This window comes from Neodiprion lecontei, chromosome 4 (assembly GCF_021901455.1).
Source record: "Neodiprion lecontei isolate iyNeoLeco1 chromosome 4, iyNeoLeco1.1, whole genome shotgun sequence".
Classification (NCBI taxonomy): Eukaryota; Metazoa; Arthropoda; class Insecta; order Hymenoptera; family Diprionidae; genus Neodiprion; species Neodiprion lecontei.
The window spans coordinates 39,070,110-39,082,785 of NC_060263.1; the positions used below are offsets into that span (position 1 = coordinate 39,070,110).

The 12,676-nt window shown below is 40.4% G+C and overlaps 1 protein-coding gene across 2 annotated transcripts in view; it reads right to left on the reverse strand.

The window, feature by feature from the left end:
- The window catches only part of LOC107221539, a 56,300-nt gene extending 43,961 nt beyond the window's left edge, over window positions 1–12,339 (reverse strand). For both annotated transcript variants that reach the window (XM_015660557.2, XM_046736398.1), the window contains exon 1: window positions 12,044–12,339. The gene's annotated coding sequence lies outside the window, so the exon portion shown is untranslated. The remainder of the gene's footprint in view (window positions 1–12,043) is intronic.
- Between the last annotated feature and the right edge of the window lie 337 nt (window positions 12,340–12,676).

Genomic DNA, 12,676 nt, shown 5'->3' on the forward strand with positions numbered 1-12,676 from the left:
TATTCTTCCACGACGTAGTGTAACACGTGGTTACAGTCGACCACTGAACTATAAGAATTGAACCCAATTGAGCAGACCAAGACCGAAATCTCTCGTCTCTTGCAGGTGCATCCTGAGTCCGAAGACTCCGTCAGTGCATCCATTGGCTAACTTCGGAGCTGAACCGAGAATCGAGAGTTTAATTAATTGATTTTCTCGGATGTTCCTTTGTACCGAATTATTCAAGATGAGGGAAGCCCGATGATTGCACAGCTTTCACAGGTCGGTGGTACCCTCCTCATAGATGTAATCGAAGAAAGCTTAGGAACGAGAAGGTCACTCTTAACGATTTCGCTTCCTTCCTTCCCTTCGACCGCGTTAGCTGGGCGCCTGTATAGTCACTTGGAAGGCTTGGCATCCATTCCCTCTGCCGCAGGGTGAGCGGGGTGTCTTTTATCGATTTTAACCTCGCTGAGTAGGGAAAAACAGGATTGAAAAGAGTGAGACGACGAACAGAGAGACCAGCGGCAAAATGTACTCTGTCGGAGGCGGTTCTTGCACTGACGAAAAATGGGCTTGGTGAAAATTTCATCCACCATTCTCGCGAGGAGCTTCGTTACCGTCATTAGCTGCGGTTAGGTTGTTCTTTTATGGAAAGGAATTGAGTTCCTGGTTATTGGAATGAGACCGTTTGGTATGCAACCATCTTTGGTTTCTGATCATCGATCGAATCTCAGCGAGCGTCGTGAATTGCTTCACGATCACAATTTCTGACTTGTCGCTACTCTGTGAGATGGTCCAGAGAAGATGGAAAGTTATTTACGATCAAACCGGCAAAGAAGAGATGATAAATTTTCGCTATATCTCGACATCGTTTTGAGGTATTACATAAAAAATCAATCACTTCTATCCCAACCAGATAAAAACAACGTGATTTTCTAGCCGTCTCATTTTTTACCACAATCGAAAAATATAGTTCCAGGTAGAAAATGAAAATCAGTTTTCTAGCCGTTACCGGAAAGTCTAGTATCCGTTGCTATTCTTTCTCATTACGATCGCTGTTACTAGATTTTCTTGCAACTGTTGCGATAATTTCATGCTTGTGCAACGATAAATTGACGTTAAAGCCTTGTTTAACTAAAAAAGTAGAGTAAACCTCAGAAACTGAATTTGCGTTGCAATTAGCAAAAAAGGATCGACGATAGCGCAAAATGGTTAAGCGTACCTAGTTTTTCGTAATTCCAACAATATTCAAACAGTTTTTTTTTAACGATTCCTATTTTACTGAATTTTTCTAGTTACTGTAACAAATGAAATTTTTCTCGGTGTGGAAAATTTTCATCACAGCATCCAATTAGAACCTAAAAAACACCTGATTATACTACAACACCTCCTGTTTGAGGTTTTCTACATGGCTCTGTCAAGTTTATCCATAGATAAAATAGCAGGAAGTTCCAGGGCCGATCGCTTCCGGCCATTCGAGCATCATGCTCGCCTGAATACGAATGATCCGATTTCAACGACCACGAGTATATTCCAAAGTGATTATCGTTGATGTTTTTTGAAATATTATACTTGTCGAATTTGGTAAACATGACGAGATCGTCTCTCGCCGCACTCACGTTTTTTACTTTATGCAAATTCCGAACTCTGCCACAATACTTTCCCCTCGACTTTCCCTAAACTAGTTTTCACAACATTAATAATTTATACATCAAAATATTCAGGTTCGACAAGATCGAGAAAATTTTCTCGAACAGCGAGTTCAGGAAGCCTCGAATAACCGTTACGAACAAGTCGGATAGCTTTTCTCAGATAAAGCTAAAACCACCGCTGGCTTAAACCTGCAGGTATGCTTACAGCTTTCATCCCGCGTCAAACTCGATCATCCGAGACGAAGATCTTTGAGCCGAAAGAAATTTCTCTGCACCGATTTACGGAACTCTTTGAAAACATTGTATCACTGCTGAATTTTTCATCGAATTAAAAAAAAAAATTCATTTGGCAATCGGTGAATGATGGATTTTGTTCTTTTTCATTATTCAAATAAATCGATAATTTTTTAGTTCCTACCACGATGTAAGCAAATAAGATAAAACAACGCGCATAAACGCTTTAGTTGAACTAATCACAAAACATATCCACGATGACGTCATACAGGCTTGATACTTTCTCCTTTAGTGTTTATATCGTTATGTTCGCAACTTCTGACCGCAAAAACTGTCATTTTCAGCAAACAGTATGTACGGAAATAAACGAGTAACCTATTTTCGTGAATTCTTTGACCTCATCTTGGATACGCGCAGACTGAGCGAAAATCGATCTTCGGTTCTGACACGCCTTGTTTCCTCACATCGTGGTTCTTACATATGTACGATACACACTTCGTAACGTAATATCGAACTTTTATACCTGTAATGTTAATCGGATCAAAATGATGCTAAGCAGTAAGATCCCGTATTCTCGTCTCTGGGTGAATAATGTCACTTGTACAGTTACACCGAGAGAAATTTTTATTTCCGGTTACCGCTCAGTCCTTAACTATTTTCATTTTTTACCACAATCGAAAAATGCGCAAAATGTTTACGCGTCCCTCGTTTTTCGTAATTCCAACGACAATCGAACAAGTTTTTTCAACGATACCTGTTTTACTCAACTTTTCTAGCTGCTATGACAAATGAAATTTTTTCTCAGTGTATAAAAAACGGCGGTACGCATATATGTACAAGCCAGGGAGTCTCTCGCTCGGTAAATGGAACAGCCATAGGCTCGTGGTCGTGTAGCACGTACATCTGCATACGCTGTGAAAAAAACCAGCAACAGCGCACGTTGCCCCCACACGACGAGGACGACGACGATTGGTGTGCAGAATATAAGTGTGTGCGAACGTGCGTTACGCGTGTAAAATAACGTAGATGCGTAGAGAGGCGTGCCGATTTCGCGCGTGGAGTCGCTCCGTTGAAAAACGTTTTGCCAACCAACGAGACGACGACGTGCAATTTATTATTCGCGTGCGAATTTTCACCTCATTCGCGACGCTGTTGGCGCGGAATTGAATAATAGCAACGAATGGAAGGATAAAATGAAAAAAAAAAAAATACACAAGTTTTCTGAAACCTCATTGTTATTGCAGATGAATGAGAAAACATTTTCAAACCTGCGATAATCGCGTAAAATACAGGAATTAAAAACCAGGATTATTACGCTTTTTCGAACCTGAAATTCCTTTCCGAGACTTTTCCAGGTATTCCAGCCTGAGAATACGATTTTTTTTTTTTTTTCAGTAACCTTTCACGAAATATACCGCTGATTAATGACAATCTTTTTCAACACATTAATACTAATATCTTCAATATTAATTAGTAACTAACTTGCTGTCTGACTATCAATTTACAAACAACTACCTACGATTTTCCCTAAGAAATAAAAGCGAAACAAGATTTGGTATCAAGTAATATCCTTGTATATAAAATGTACGAAACGGTGCGAAAAAATAAAATTTTTAGTGCAATTTGTGTTTTCTTTCTAAGCTAGACAGTACTTTGTATATAAGAACGAGTTTATTGCTTCGACAGACTCAACATTCCAATCTTATTTTCGAAATTCCTTGACTTTTTCCCTGTTGAAAGAAACTTCGAAGGTGCAACTTGAAATCGTTTTGCAAATATATCTGTATAATCGTTCAAGATGATTGAATAACGATACGATACGATACACAAGAATAGAAAACAATGCGAATAAAGCGTCACATCATCGGTTAAATTGTGGTCACGCGTTACACGCACGCTTCAAACAGAAGGAAAGTAAAAATTGCGAAAGTAAAAGACAAAGGAAAATAAAAAAAAAATAAAAAAACATAATAGTAATTGAATTACGTCCGTCGGAGCGAGAATTTTGCGTATATAAATATTAGAAAACAGGTTTACTGTAAAAATTTCTCTTCTCGTAAACTCGTCCGATTAATAACAATATAAATAAAAGAAAAAAATTAAATTATGAAATTGCAATGATTTATCAAATATATTGTTTTTTTTATCTTATCTTCTTCGTTATCTACAATCAATTTCGACGGATTCGTGAAGAATAATAAAATTAGTGAAATTAGTGCTATTGTATTATAATTTTCGTCAAAAATTTAAAGTTTTAGAATTGCGATATATATTCCTTACCTTATTAATTCTGCTCCAAGTCAATCGAGTTATTGCAATATCGCGTAAAGATTTGAGTTGACGTTGTTCAATTATTGTTTGATATTTGGTCTGTTTCTTTCCGTCCCTATTTCGTCGATTTTCAGTAAATACCTTATCTTTTCCTCACGACTGTACCGTTATGTACGTACAATACACCCTTAGAACTCGGGCGCCGCACGTGAGAGTCGCGTTGAATTTGAAATCAGGTCGTCAAAACTCGCGATCGAAACGGCAGGTTAGAGTCGAGCCAACGCATATATATATATATATATATATATATACACATATATATATAACGAGATGAGGATGCGCAGCAGATAGAAGGAAAATCCGGGATGATAATTCTGTTCCCTCGCATCCTTCATCCGTCGCCCCGAAACCCGACGCACAACCTTTAAACCAGACGTCTGACGTCCCGACGCCGGAAAAACGACGCTTGATTTACCGCATACACACAGCCTAACCTAAGTAGGTGTATGTGTAATAGTTTATATTATGTACAGGTAGGCAGAAAGTGTATATCTACTTACAATGAAAATGAAAAAGATTTCATTTGTCAGAGTAACTAGAAAAATTGAGTAAAACAGGTATCGTTAAAAAAACTGTCTGAATATTGTTGGAATTACGAAAAACGAGGAACGCCTCGTTTTCAATTTTGCGCTATCGTCGATACTTTTTTGGTAATCGCAACGCAAAATCAGTTTCTGAGGTTTACTTTACTTTTTTAGTTAAACGAGGCTTTAACGTCGATTTATCGTTGCACGAGCGTTAAATTTTCCAAACAGTTGCAAGAAAATATAGCGAAAGTGATGCGTAATGAGATAGAATAGTAACGGATAGTAGTAATTTTCATTTTCTACCTAGAACTATATTTTTCGATCGTGTTAAAAAATGAAAATAGTTAAGGACTGAGCGGTTACCGGAACTAAAAAATTCTCTCAGTTTATAGGAATAGCCGCGATGAATATATTGCCGAGAAATTTGAACGAGCGTGGGTGTGGTTAGAAAAACAAAGAAAAAAAAAAACCATCATCTTTGGGGAGAGAAAGTTTCTAGGGAATTCATTAAATTCTGGGGAATTTTTTAGTTATATAATTATGTGTAAACATTCTACATTACGTATAAATGTGTTGTACACGTAGGTTTTTTTTTTTTTACGATTGGCAATATTAGAAACATTGAAATATTCGTCGGATAACGTTGCAAGTGTCAAAATATGGATGCAAATTGAAAAAAAAAATAAGAAAGAAAAGATTTTACCGTAAGACTTGTAAGAAAATTTAACCACGTATAAAAAGTCGTAAAAATATTATACAAATTGATCATATAACGAAACATCTTGCAATTGTTACCAGAAATGATTTTTTTATTTCATTCTATTCAATTTCGTTCAAATTCTAAATCGAGACAAGAGTGTTAAACCAATAATATCCTTCTTCGCAACTTCTGTCTATTATATATATATATACACATATATACATTTTGTATTTATGTCCAGCTCAAAGTGCGCAGGTGATAAATAAATCGCTCAAGTACGTTTGAAGAGTTCTCTTCTCAATATGTGTGTGGGTATGTGAACATAATCATGTACATTAAACGTAGGTAGGTATAGGATATGTGTAATATACATGTAGGTATGTAACAGCCGTGTACATAATACGGGCAATGCGTGACTGTTGAAATTTACCGTTAAGACGGACAGACGAACTGATATGTATAACAGATACGGTAATTTACACATTACCTTCCGTTTCTTACCCTCCCGCGCCGCCGAAGGTGTACATAGACAACTACTGTAAATAACATTAGTAACAGCCAAAATGCGTGATACATTGTATGTAGTAATAGGCTCGGAGCTGCTAGGTGTGAAGACGGCAAAAGTATTTTACGTACAACGTATTATAACCAAAAGTGGCGGGCATATCGGAATAAGTACATTTTCGTGTATCTGTTTTTGTTTTTTTTTTCTTCAAATTTCTTTTTCGCTTCTGTAATACGTTAGTTTTGATTAATCTCGATACCTAGGTGTAGGAATAACTATTCACGAGTACGCTACGAGCAAATGAAAGAAGAATGAAAAATGAGTGGAGAAAGAGAGAGAGAGAGAGAGTAATAATTGGACGTGAGAATGGTCATGAAAAAAAACGGTGTTCTGTAACAGTATAATTACCACTGAACGGCTTTTGTAACAGTGACTAGCTAGTCTGTCAAGATAAAAATGTCATTGTTGATTGTAAAGAAAGAGAAAATAGTGTAATACATGATTTCGACGATTAGTAACCCGATTCACGGTACAGTGTCGAAAAAAACTGCGCACGAAGAAAAATTCTGGCAACGTGACGTCACGGAGCCAAATCGTATCGAGAAAAAAAGTAGGTGACGGTGACGCCAACGATGCAGCAGCGGAGCTATCCATCCATCTTAAAGAGAGTGAAGTTCGTGACAAAGAAAAAAAAAAAATAATAATTTCGCAAATGTATAATCGTCTCAAATTGAGAAATCTGTTTTTAAAAAGCAAAGTATATTCAGATTTTGAAAATTAAACTCATTTAAAGTATCTCCAAACTTTCGAAACAATGATTTTAGTTTCAATATTTCGCTATATTAACGTTACTATCTTCAGTATGGTTCCATCGATCCATTCATCCCAAGTGTGTAATAACACAGAAACCTCGCAGCGCGATTACGTAGAGACATTCTTGTGTACAACAATGTTATAATATAAATATAGTTGAAGTACTGAACGTTGCATAGATTACGGACAAAGGGCGCGTCTAAATTTTCGGTTTATAGATAGTTACACGGTTAGAAGTAGCGTCAGGAGGAGGAGGAGGAGGAGGAAAGGCGAGTGAAGTTAGCCACTTACTGACTGCTGCTACAAAAGTTTGAAAATGTGGCCTGGAACTTCACTCTAAACTCATTACATTACGAAGCGACGCCCTGCCGAGTCCCGCATGAGTTTGAATTTGGTAACTAAAACTCGACTATATGCTTTTTATGAAAAATCGTTACTCTCAATTGCCAGGATGGTCTGTTACGACCGACGATGAAATTCATTGAACCAAATATCACATTCAAATTCGTCATTGTCAGGTTAAGAATTGACGATTTTACTTCAATCCATCCGTGCGCTACATACTTTTCAACCTATATAACCAAATACCACCTCATACACCCCGGGGTGTTACCAATGCGCGTCGCAACGGTCCGTGGGACTAAAATTAACCATCTAACAATAAGATTCTCACGGATGGATGAACGAAGAGGTGCCTAGTAACATTGGTACGCGTATCACAATTGTCCGACGGTACTGGGACAAGTGCATGTTTTAGATCTGGCTAACAGCGGAGACCGAAGGTGGGAGTAGGTGGATAGGTAGGTAGGCAGACAGTACTGCTTCAACTTCGACTGACCACTGCTGCAGCACACGCGACGTGTATACTGTATCAAGGCTGACCAAAATACCGTTTCCTATATAACAGACCACCTATAGCTGTGTGGCCCACTAGACTGCCCGCTACTCGGTTGATCCTCCGTCTGTCCACCTTCGCTGCTGCCTGCTTGTTGCTCAGAGGCCAACAGATACCGAACGAATTTCACACACCGTGTGTGTATCGGCGAGTTACGTTATTTATCTCTTTTTCTTCCTTGCAGCCGATCGGTTTTTCCGTCGAACGACTGAAATTTTTGAAGAGGATCGTTTTACGGTCGCGGTTGGCCGTAATTAAATTAGAAGCACGTAATATCTTGTAACTAAACTGCTTCGAGGTCTCTAAAAAGTTTGAAGATATCGTGATCGTTACTTTTGTTTGGCGTTTGGGTGAAACTTTAACGTTGCTAACTTCACGCTCGTCATCTTCGTCCGGTCTTTTATAGGTCAGTGATCGAAAATCGATCATATCGAAGTTAGGAACGTTATTGTAACGATTCATGCTAGGGAAAAAGCGTTAATCCGCGATTTTGAAATTGTCTGACATTCAGTAAACCGTGATAAAACGAAACACACTCGTATTTCGAAATCATAGATAGTGATATTCTTTCCCAATGTTTCGTTATGATAACGTTACTAACTTCAATCTTGTGAAAATCGTAGGGGGAAATCGAGACAATGTTGAAGTTATGGTAACGTTAATGTTACCAAACACCGAACACCAAATCACTATTTTACAAGTTCGGAATGACATTAAACGAGTTAAAATTTGACTAGAATATGAACATGATTTGCCTCGATTACGATTTCTTGAGTTTCAGAGAGTCGTGAAGATGTTGCGAGCTACAATATCCGTAAAATTGCATCTTTACATTAACGTTACGAATTAAAATTTCATAAATCAAGTAACGTCTGTGTGTTTATTTTTCTTGCTTTTTTTTTTCGATGTCGAAAGAGATCACTTAACCTCGGCCAGTAATTTTTCATCAGTTTTCCTTCAACATTTCGAGTTGGAAATTACAAATTTAGATTAAAGACAAGGCTTGGAATGATTGACTTGAATCTGCTTACGAGAAAAAAGTCGGCAGCAATATAGCGCTGTTCGTGAATACAGAAGCCCTAGGGACTTTTCACGCCCACATTTGGATCCCATCACACATTCCAATACACGTATCTACAATATTGCAAGAATCACCTTACGGTTCTTTTCTTTCTAACGTTCAAGAAGCACAATTGTTTTATTCCTCCTCAGCAGTGTTTACGCCAAGAATTTTGTCGAAACTTTCTCAATCTTGTTTGACGACTGCATACCTGTTTTCTTCGATCTAGTTCGAGAGGAAAAAAAAAAAAAAAAATTCTCCAGGTGCGTTCTCCTGAAACGAACGTCCCGAGTAGGTATATCTCTTCGATTTTTCCTTTCTCTCTCTCTTTCCTCATTCAATTCCAAACTTCAGATAGTACAATGAGTTACTCGACGCTGCTAACAATAAGAAAGATCTCGCACCACATCAAAATGGACTCCCTTGTCGATGCACTGCAGTGGTGTTCAGGCCATCGGCACTTTCAGCGATAGCAGGGCTGTTCCCTGACGGCGTTGTTGGTCATGGCGTTATACCTACACGTCAGTTCGGTTCTATTGACGATGCTGCTCGTCCTCGTCGTGTCGTGTCGCGTTTTCCAGATACACGCACACGCACACACACACACAGGCACACACAGTCGACTCAAATGCGCGACCTACTTACAGCAAGAACTTGGTGGCAGTAGATACGGATTTCTACAAGGTGGCCTGGAACGATGACATCGATGACAGAGCAGGAAGAAGAGGCACGAAGTTCGTAACGTAATAACGTTTTCTAGGAAGAATCGTTCTTTCGTCGTAAGATCATTTCGATAATACCTACGTCAGCGTTACTAACTCCAACTAGCTTGTGCCCAGGAGAGAGACATCGGATCATCGATTCGATTTTCACGTGGATTCAGTCGGGATGAAAACAATTTTAAAATACCCGACGACGAGTGTGACGGGAAAAAATTACGATTACGAATCGTAAGCATTGGCGAAAACAAAAACAAACTCTCTACCTTATGGTTGGTACCGTTGTTGTTTGCGGGCAGGGCAGGAAACCGCTTTTTTTTATCTTAGATTCACGACGACGAGGATGAAGACGAGGCGCTCGATCAGAACAGGTTCAAATCCCGAACTTTCTTCGACGTCGTGTGCCTAGCTATCCTATAACCGTGTCGTCGACTGACGACTTTGCTAAAAATACGCCTCTTGCGGTACCTGAGAGAAAATAGCGTAACTGCAGGGTTGGAAAGCCAAAATCTAGGGTTTTTTTTTCATTCTATTTTTTAATACAGCTGAGTGTCAATTTTTTTCCATCATCCGTGAACGTAGCGGGGAGAAAATTGTTCCAATGGGCTCTTTTCAGACCGCGGGGTAAAAATACAGCGTCAAGTTTTTGATGTACACACGTTCATCCGTGAATATTTTCGAGAGCAAAAATGTGATTCGCAGAGGCTTCTGAATCCGTATATAATATACCTATACATAGATTATATATACGTACACACACATTCGAACGGGATAGGGTAAAACTTTCGTGCGGCATTGGAAAACCATATTCTGCAGTATTGCATAGGTAGCTTTATCACTGTGATTGAACACGAGCTATTGAAGTTGGAGAAAATTTTTACGTACAACCTTTCCAAAGTTGGTTTTTTTTTTTTTCTTTTACAAATGTGATGTTCGCCGATTTATCTTTTATTCACAAGAAATACAGTGTTTATCCGATCAGTGTCGTAGTGCTGCTGGGTGTAGAGTAAGACAAAGAAATTCGAAAGACAATGAAAATTCAGTGAAGCATATTCTCTCCACATTTTCCACAGTTTCACAACTCCGACTCTTCAGGGTTATAAGTGAAGAATTTTGGTAAGATTGTCGATGCAATTCTATTCTGTTCAGCGCAAGGGAATAAATTCAAAATCTTTTCTTTCTACTCGAAGAATTTTACGCCGAGCCGGAAGTTCGAATAGGATTCTTTCTCTTTTTGATCGCCTTTTGTTTTTTATCATTGTTATTTACTTCTCGTATAATCTTTTATGATCCAATTTTGCAAACTTGATGAAAACTGTGTTTCCCCACGAAATTATTATCCGAAATCGCAAGTTACCGGCAGACTCGGAAGTGGATGATGTTGCCTCTCGACGTACATATGTACCATACATGCATATGTACGAAGTGGCGAGTATAGAACGTGCACAACTCCTAGCTCGGAGAGACCGTCTCTGTCGTAAAAATCGATCGTCCTGAACCACCGGCCAGCACCGCCACTGACAGAGGTTCGCTGGTCGCTCAAAGGATGTTAGAGAACTGCTGCTCGAGTTGCAGCTGGGTTAATATTCTCAGATGAAGAACACGTCTCAGGCAGTGTTCACCGAAAATTTTGAGTTTTCAGCGATCGATTGATCGACGAGTTCAACGATTACTAAAAATACCTAAAATTTGGGTTTTCTCATTCCGGGAGACGGAACTTGGTCCAGTTTCTTACTCTGATATCGATCACGTAGTTTTCGGAGATAAGATGAGGGTGTGAAAATAATGAGGGACGGTAATAAACGGAGTATCTTTCATACTTGCTGTAAGCTTAGAAATAAAAATCCGAGATTCTCGTGGCTCGGGCGTAAACGGAGTTAGTTGAATAATTATTCATGATCCTGTTTTTACCTCCCCGAAGGAGGAAGCCCGACGTCGATGTCGAGGGAAGGTGAGAAGAACCGAGACGTGTGAAACAAGACAAGGATCATCATGACCAGCGGTGAGCGAAAAGAGTAAAAAGCTACTCGGAGCAATGGGGAAAATGTTGGCTGGTGAATTTCACCGAATCGGCTGTTTGGTCATTGCGGCGAAAAAAATTCCTCCAATGTCACATTCTTCTCCGTGTTTCTCCGCGACCGCGTATCGATCGATCGATTTCCATTTTTCCATAAGTTGTCTAGTGCATAAAATCGCGAATAAAACTGGGTCCGGTGAAAGAACAAACGGCTCGCTGAACTCGGGGCGTAATCGCGCGAGTAAAGCAGGAAACAGGAGACTGACTTCTCGATTCTCTTCCAATTTCGTGTCAAGTAAGCCTGAACGGCGTTCGTTTCACGTTTGATCGTGCTCTCTGTTTTCACGTTGCCTAGCGATGACAAGCGAGGCGTCGACGGCGGTGGCAGGGAAAAAGACAGCGAAATCTCGGTCTGAAAACGGGGATCGGCGATAAAGGGACGACGACGACAGCCCGAAGCGAGACGGAAAAACGTAGAAGAGCGGCGGTCCGATCGCCGGGAGGGCGATTCGTACGGGCGGATAAAATTGGCGCCGGGGTTCTCAACCTGATTATCGAACGGGCAGTGCGGTTTCGTTCCGATAAGAACGGTTAAATTTTCTACTCACGCCATGATCCCGGGAAGTGGCTTTGAGATGTCAGTCGTCGGCTGGTTCCGTCGCACTCAGAGCGTTGAAAACGCTGCGGTCATCACGTCGTGCACAGATTTCACGGACTGGGCGGGCGGAGTTGAGGCTGATAGTCTCGTTTGTCGCACAGCACACACCACGCGCACGAATGAAAGAAAAAGGCACCGCGATTCGGCGGGAAATGCTGGGAATAATCGCGGAGCAGCCGCCGGGCGAGACTCGATCACTGCCGACCGCGAGCCTCGGGACGCGCCTCGTAGTTGTTTGGTGCAACCGAGTTTCCGTACTGAGCTCTCGACACTGCTGCAGCCGTGCCCCACTCGGCGCCACCGCCACCAACCCCCGAGTCCAAAAGTCCCTAGGTTCCGCCCCGAGTAGCGCTCGATTCGACCCAATGACGTGATCCACTTCTATTCGGCGGCTTCGGTGCCGTTCCCTTACCGTATGTACGATATAAGTATACATATACCTCGGGCTTGTTCGGAAGGCCCTGCGTTTGCACGAAAATTAGGAAACGCGGGGGGTAACGACAAGTTCAGATATTCAAATTCATAGCCAAACTTGGGTATTTTCTCCCCCCCCCCCCCCCCCCCCCGCTGCAGGTACTTCCAC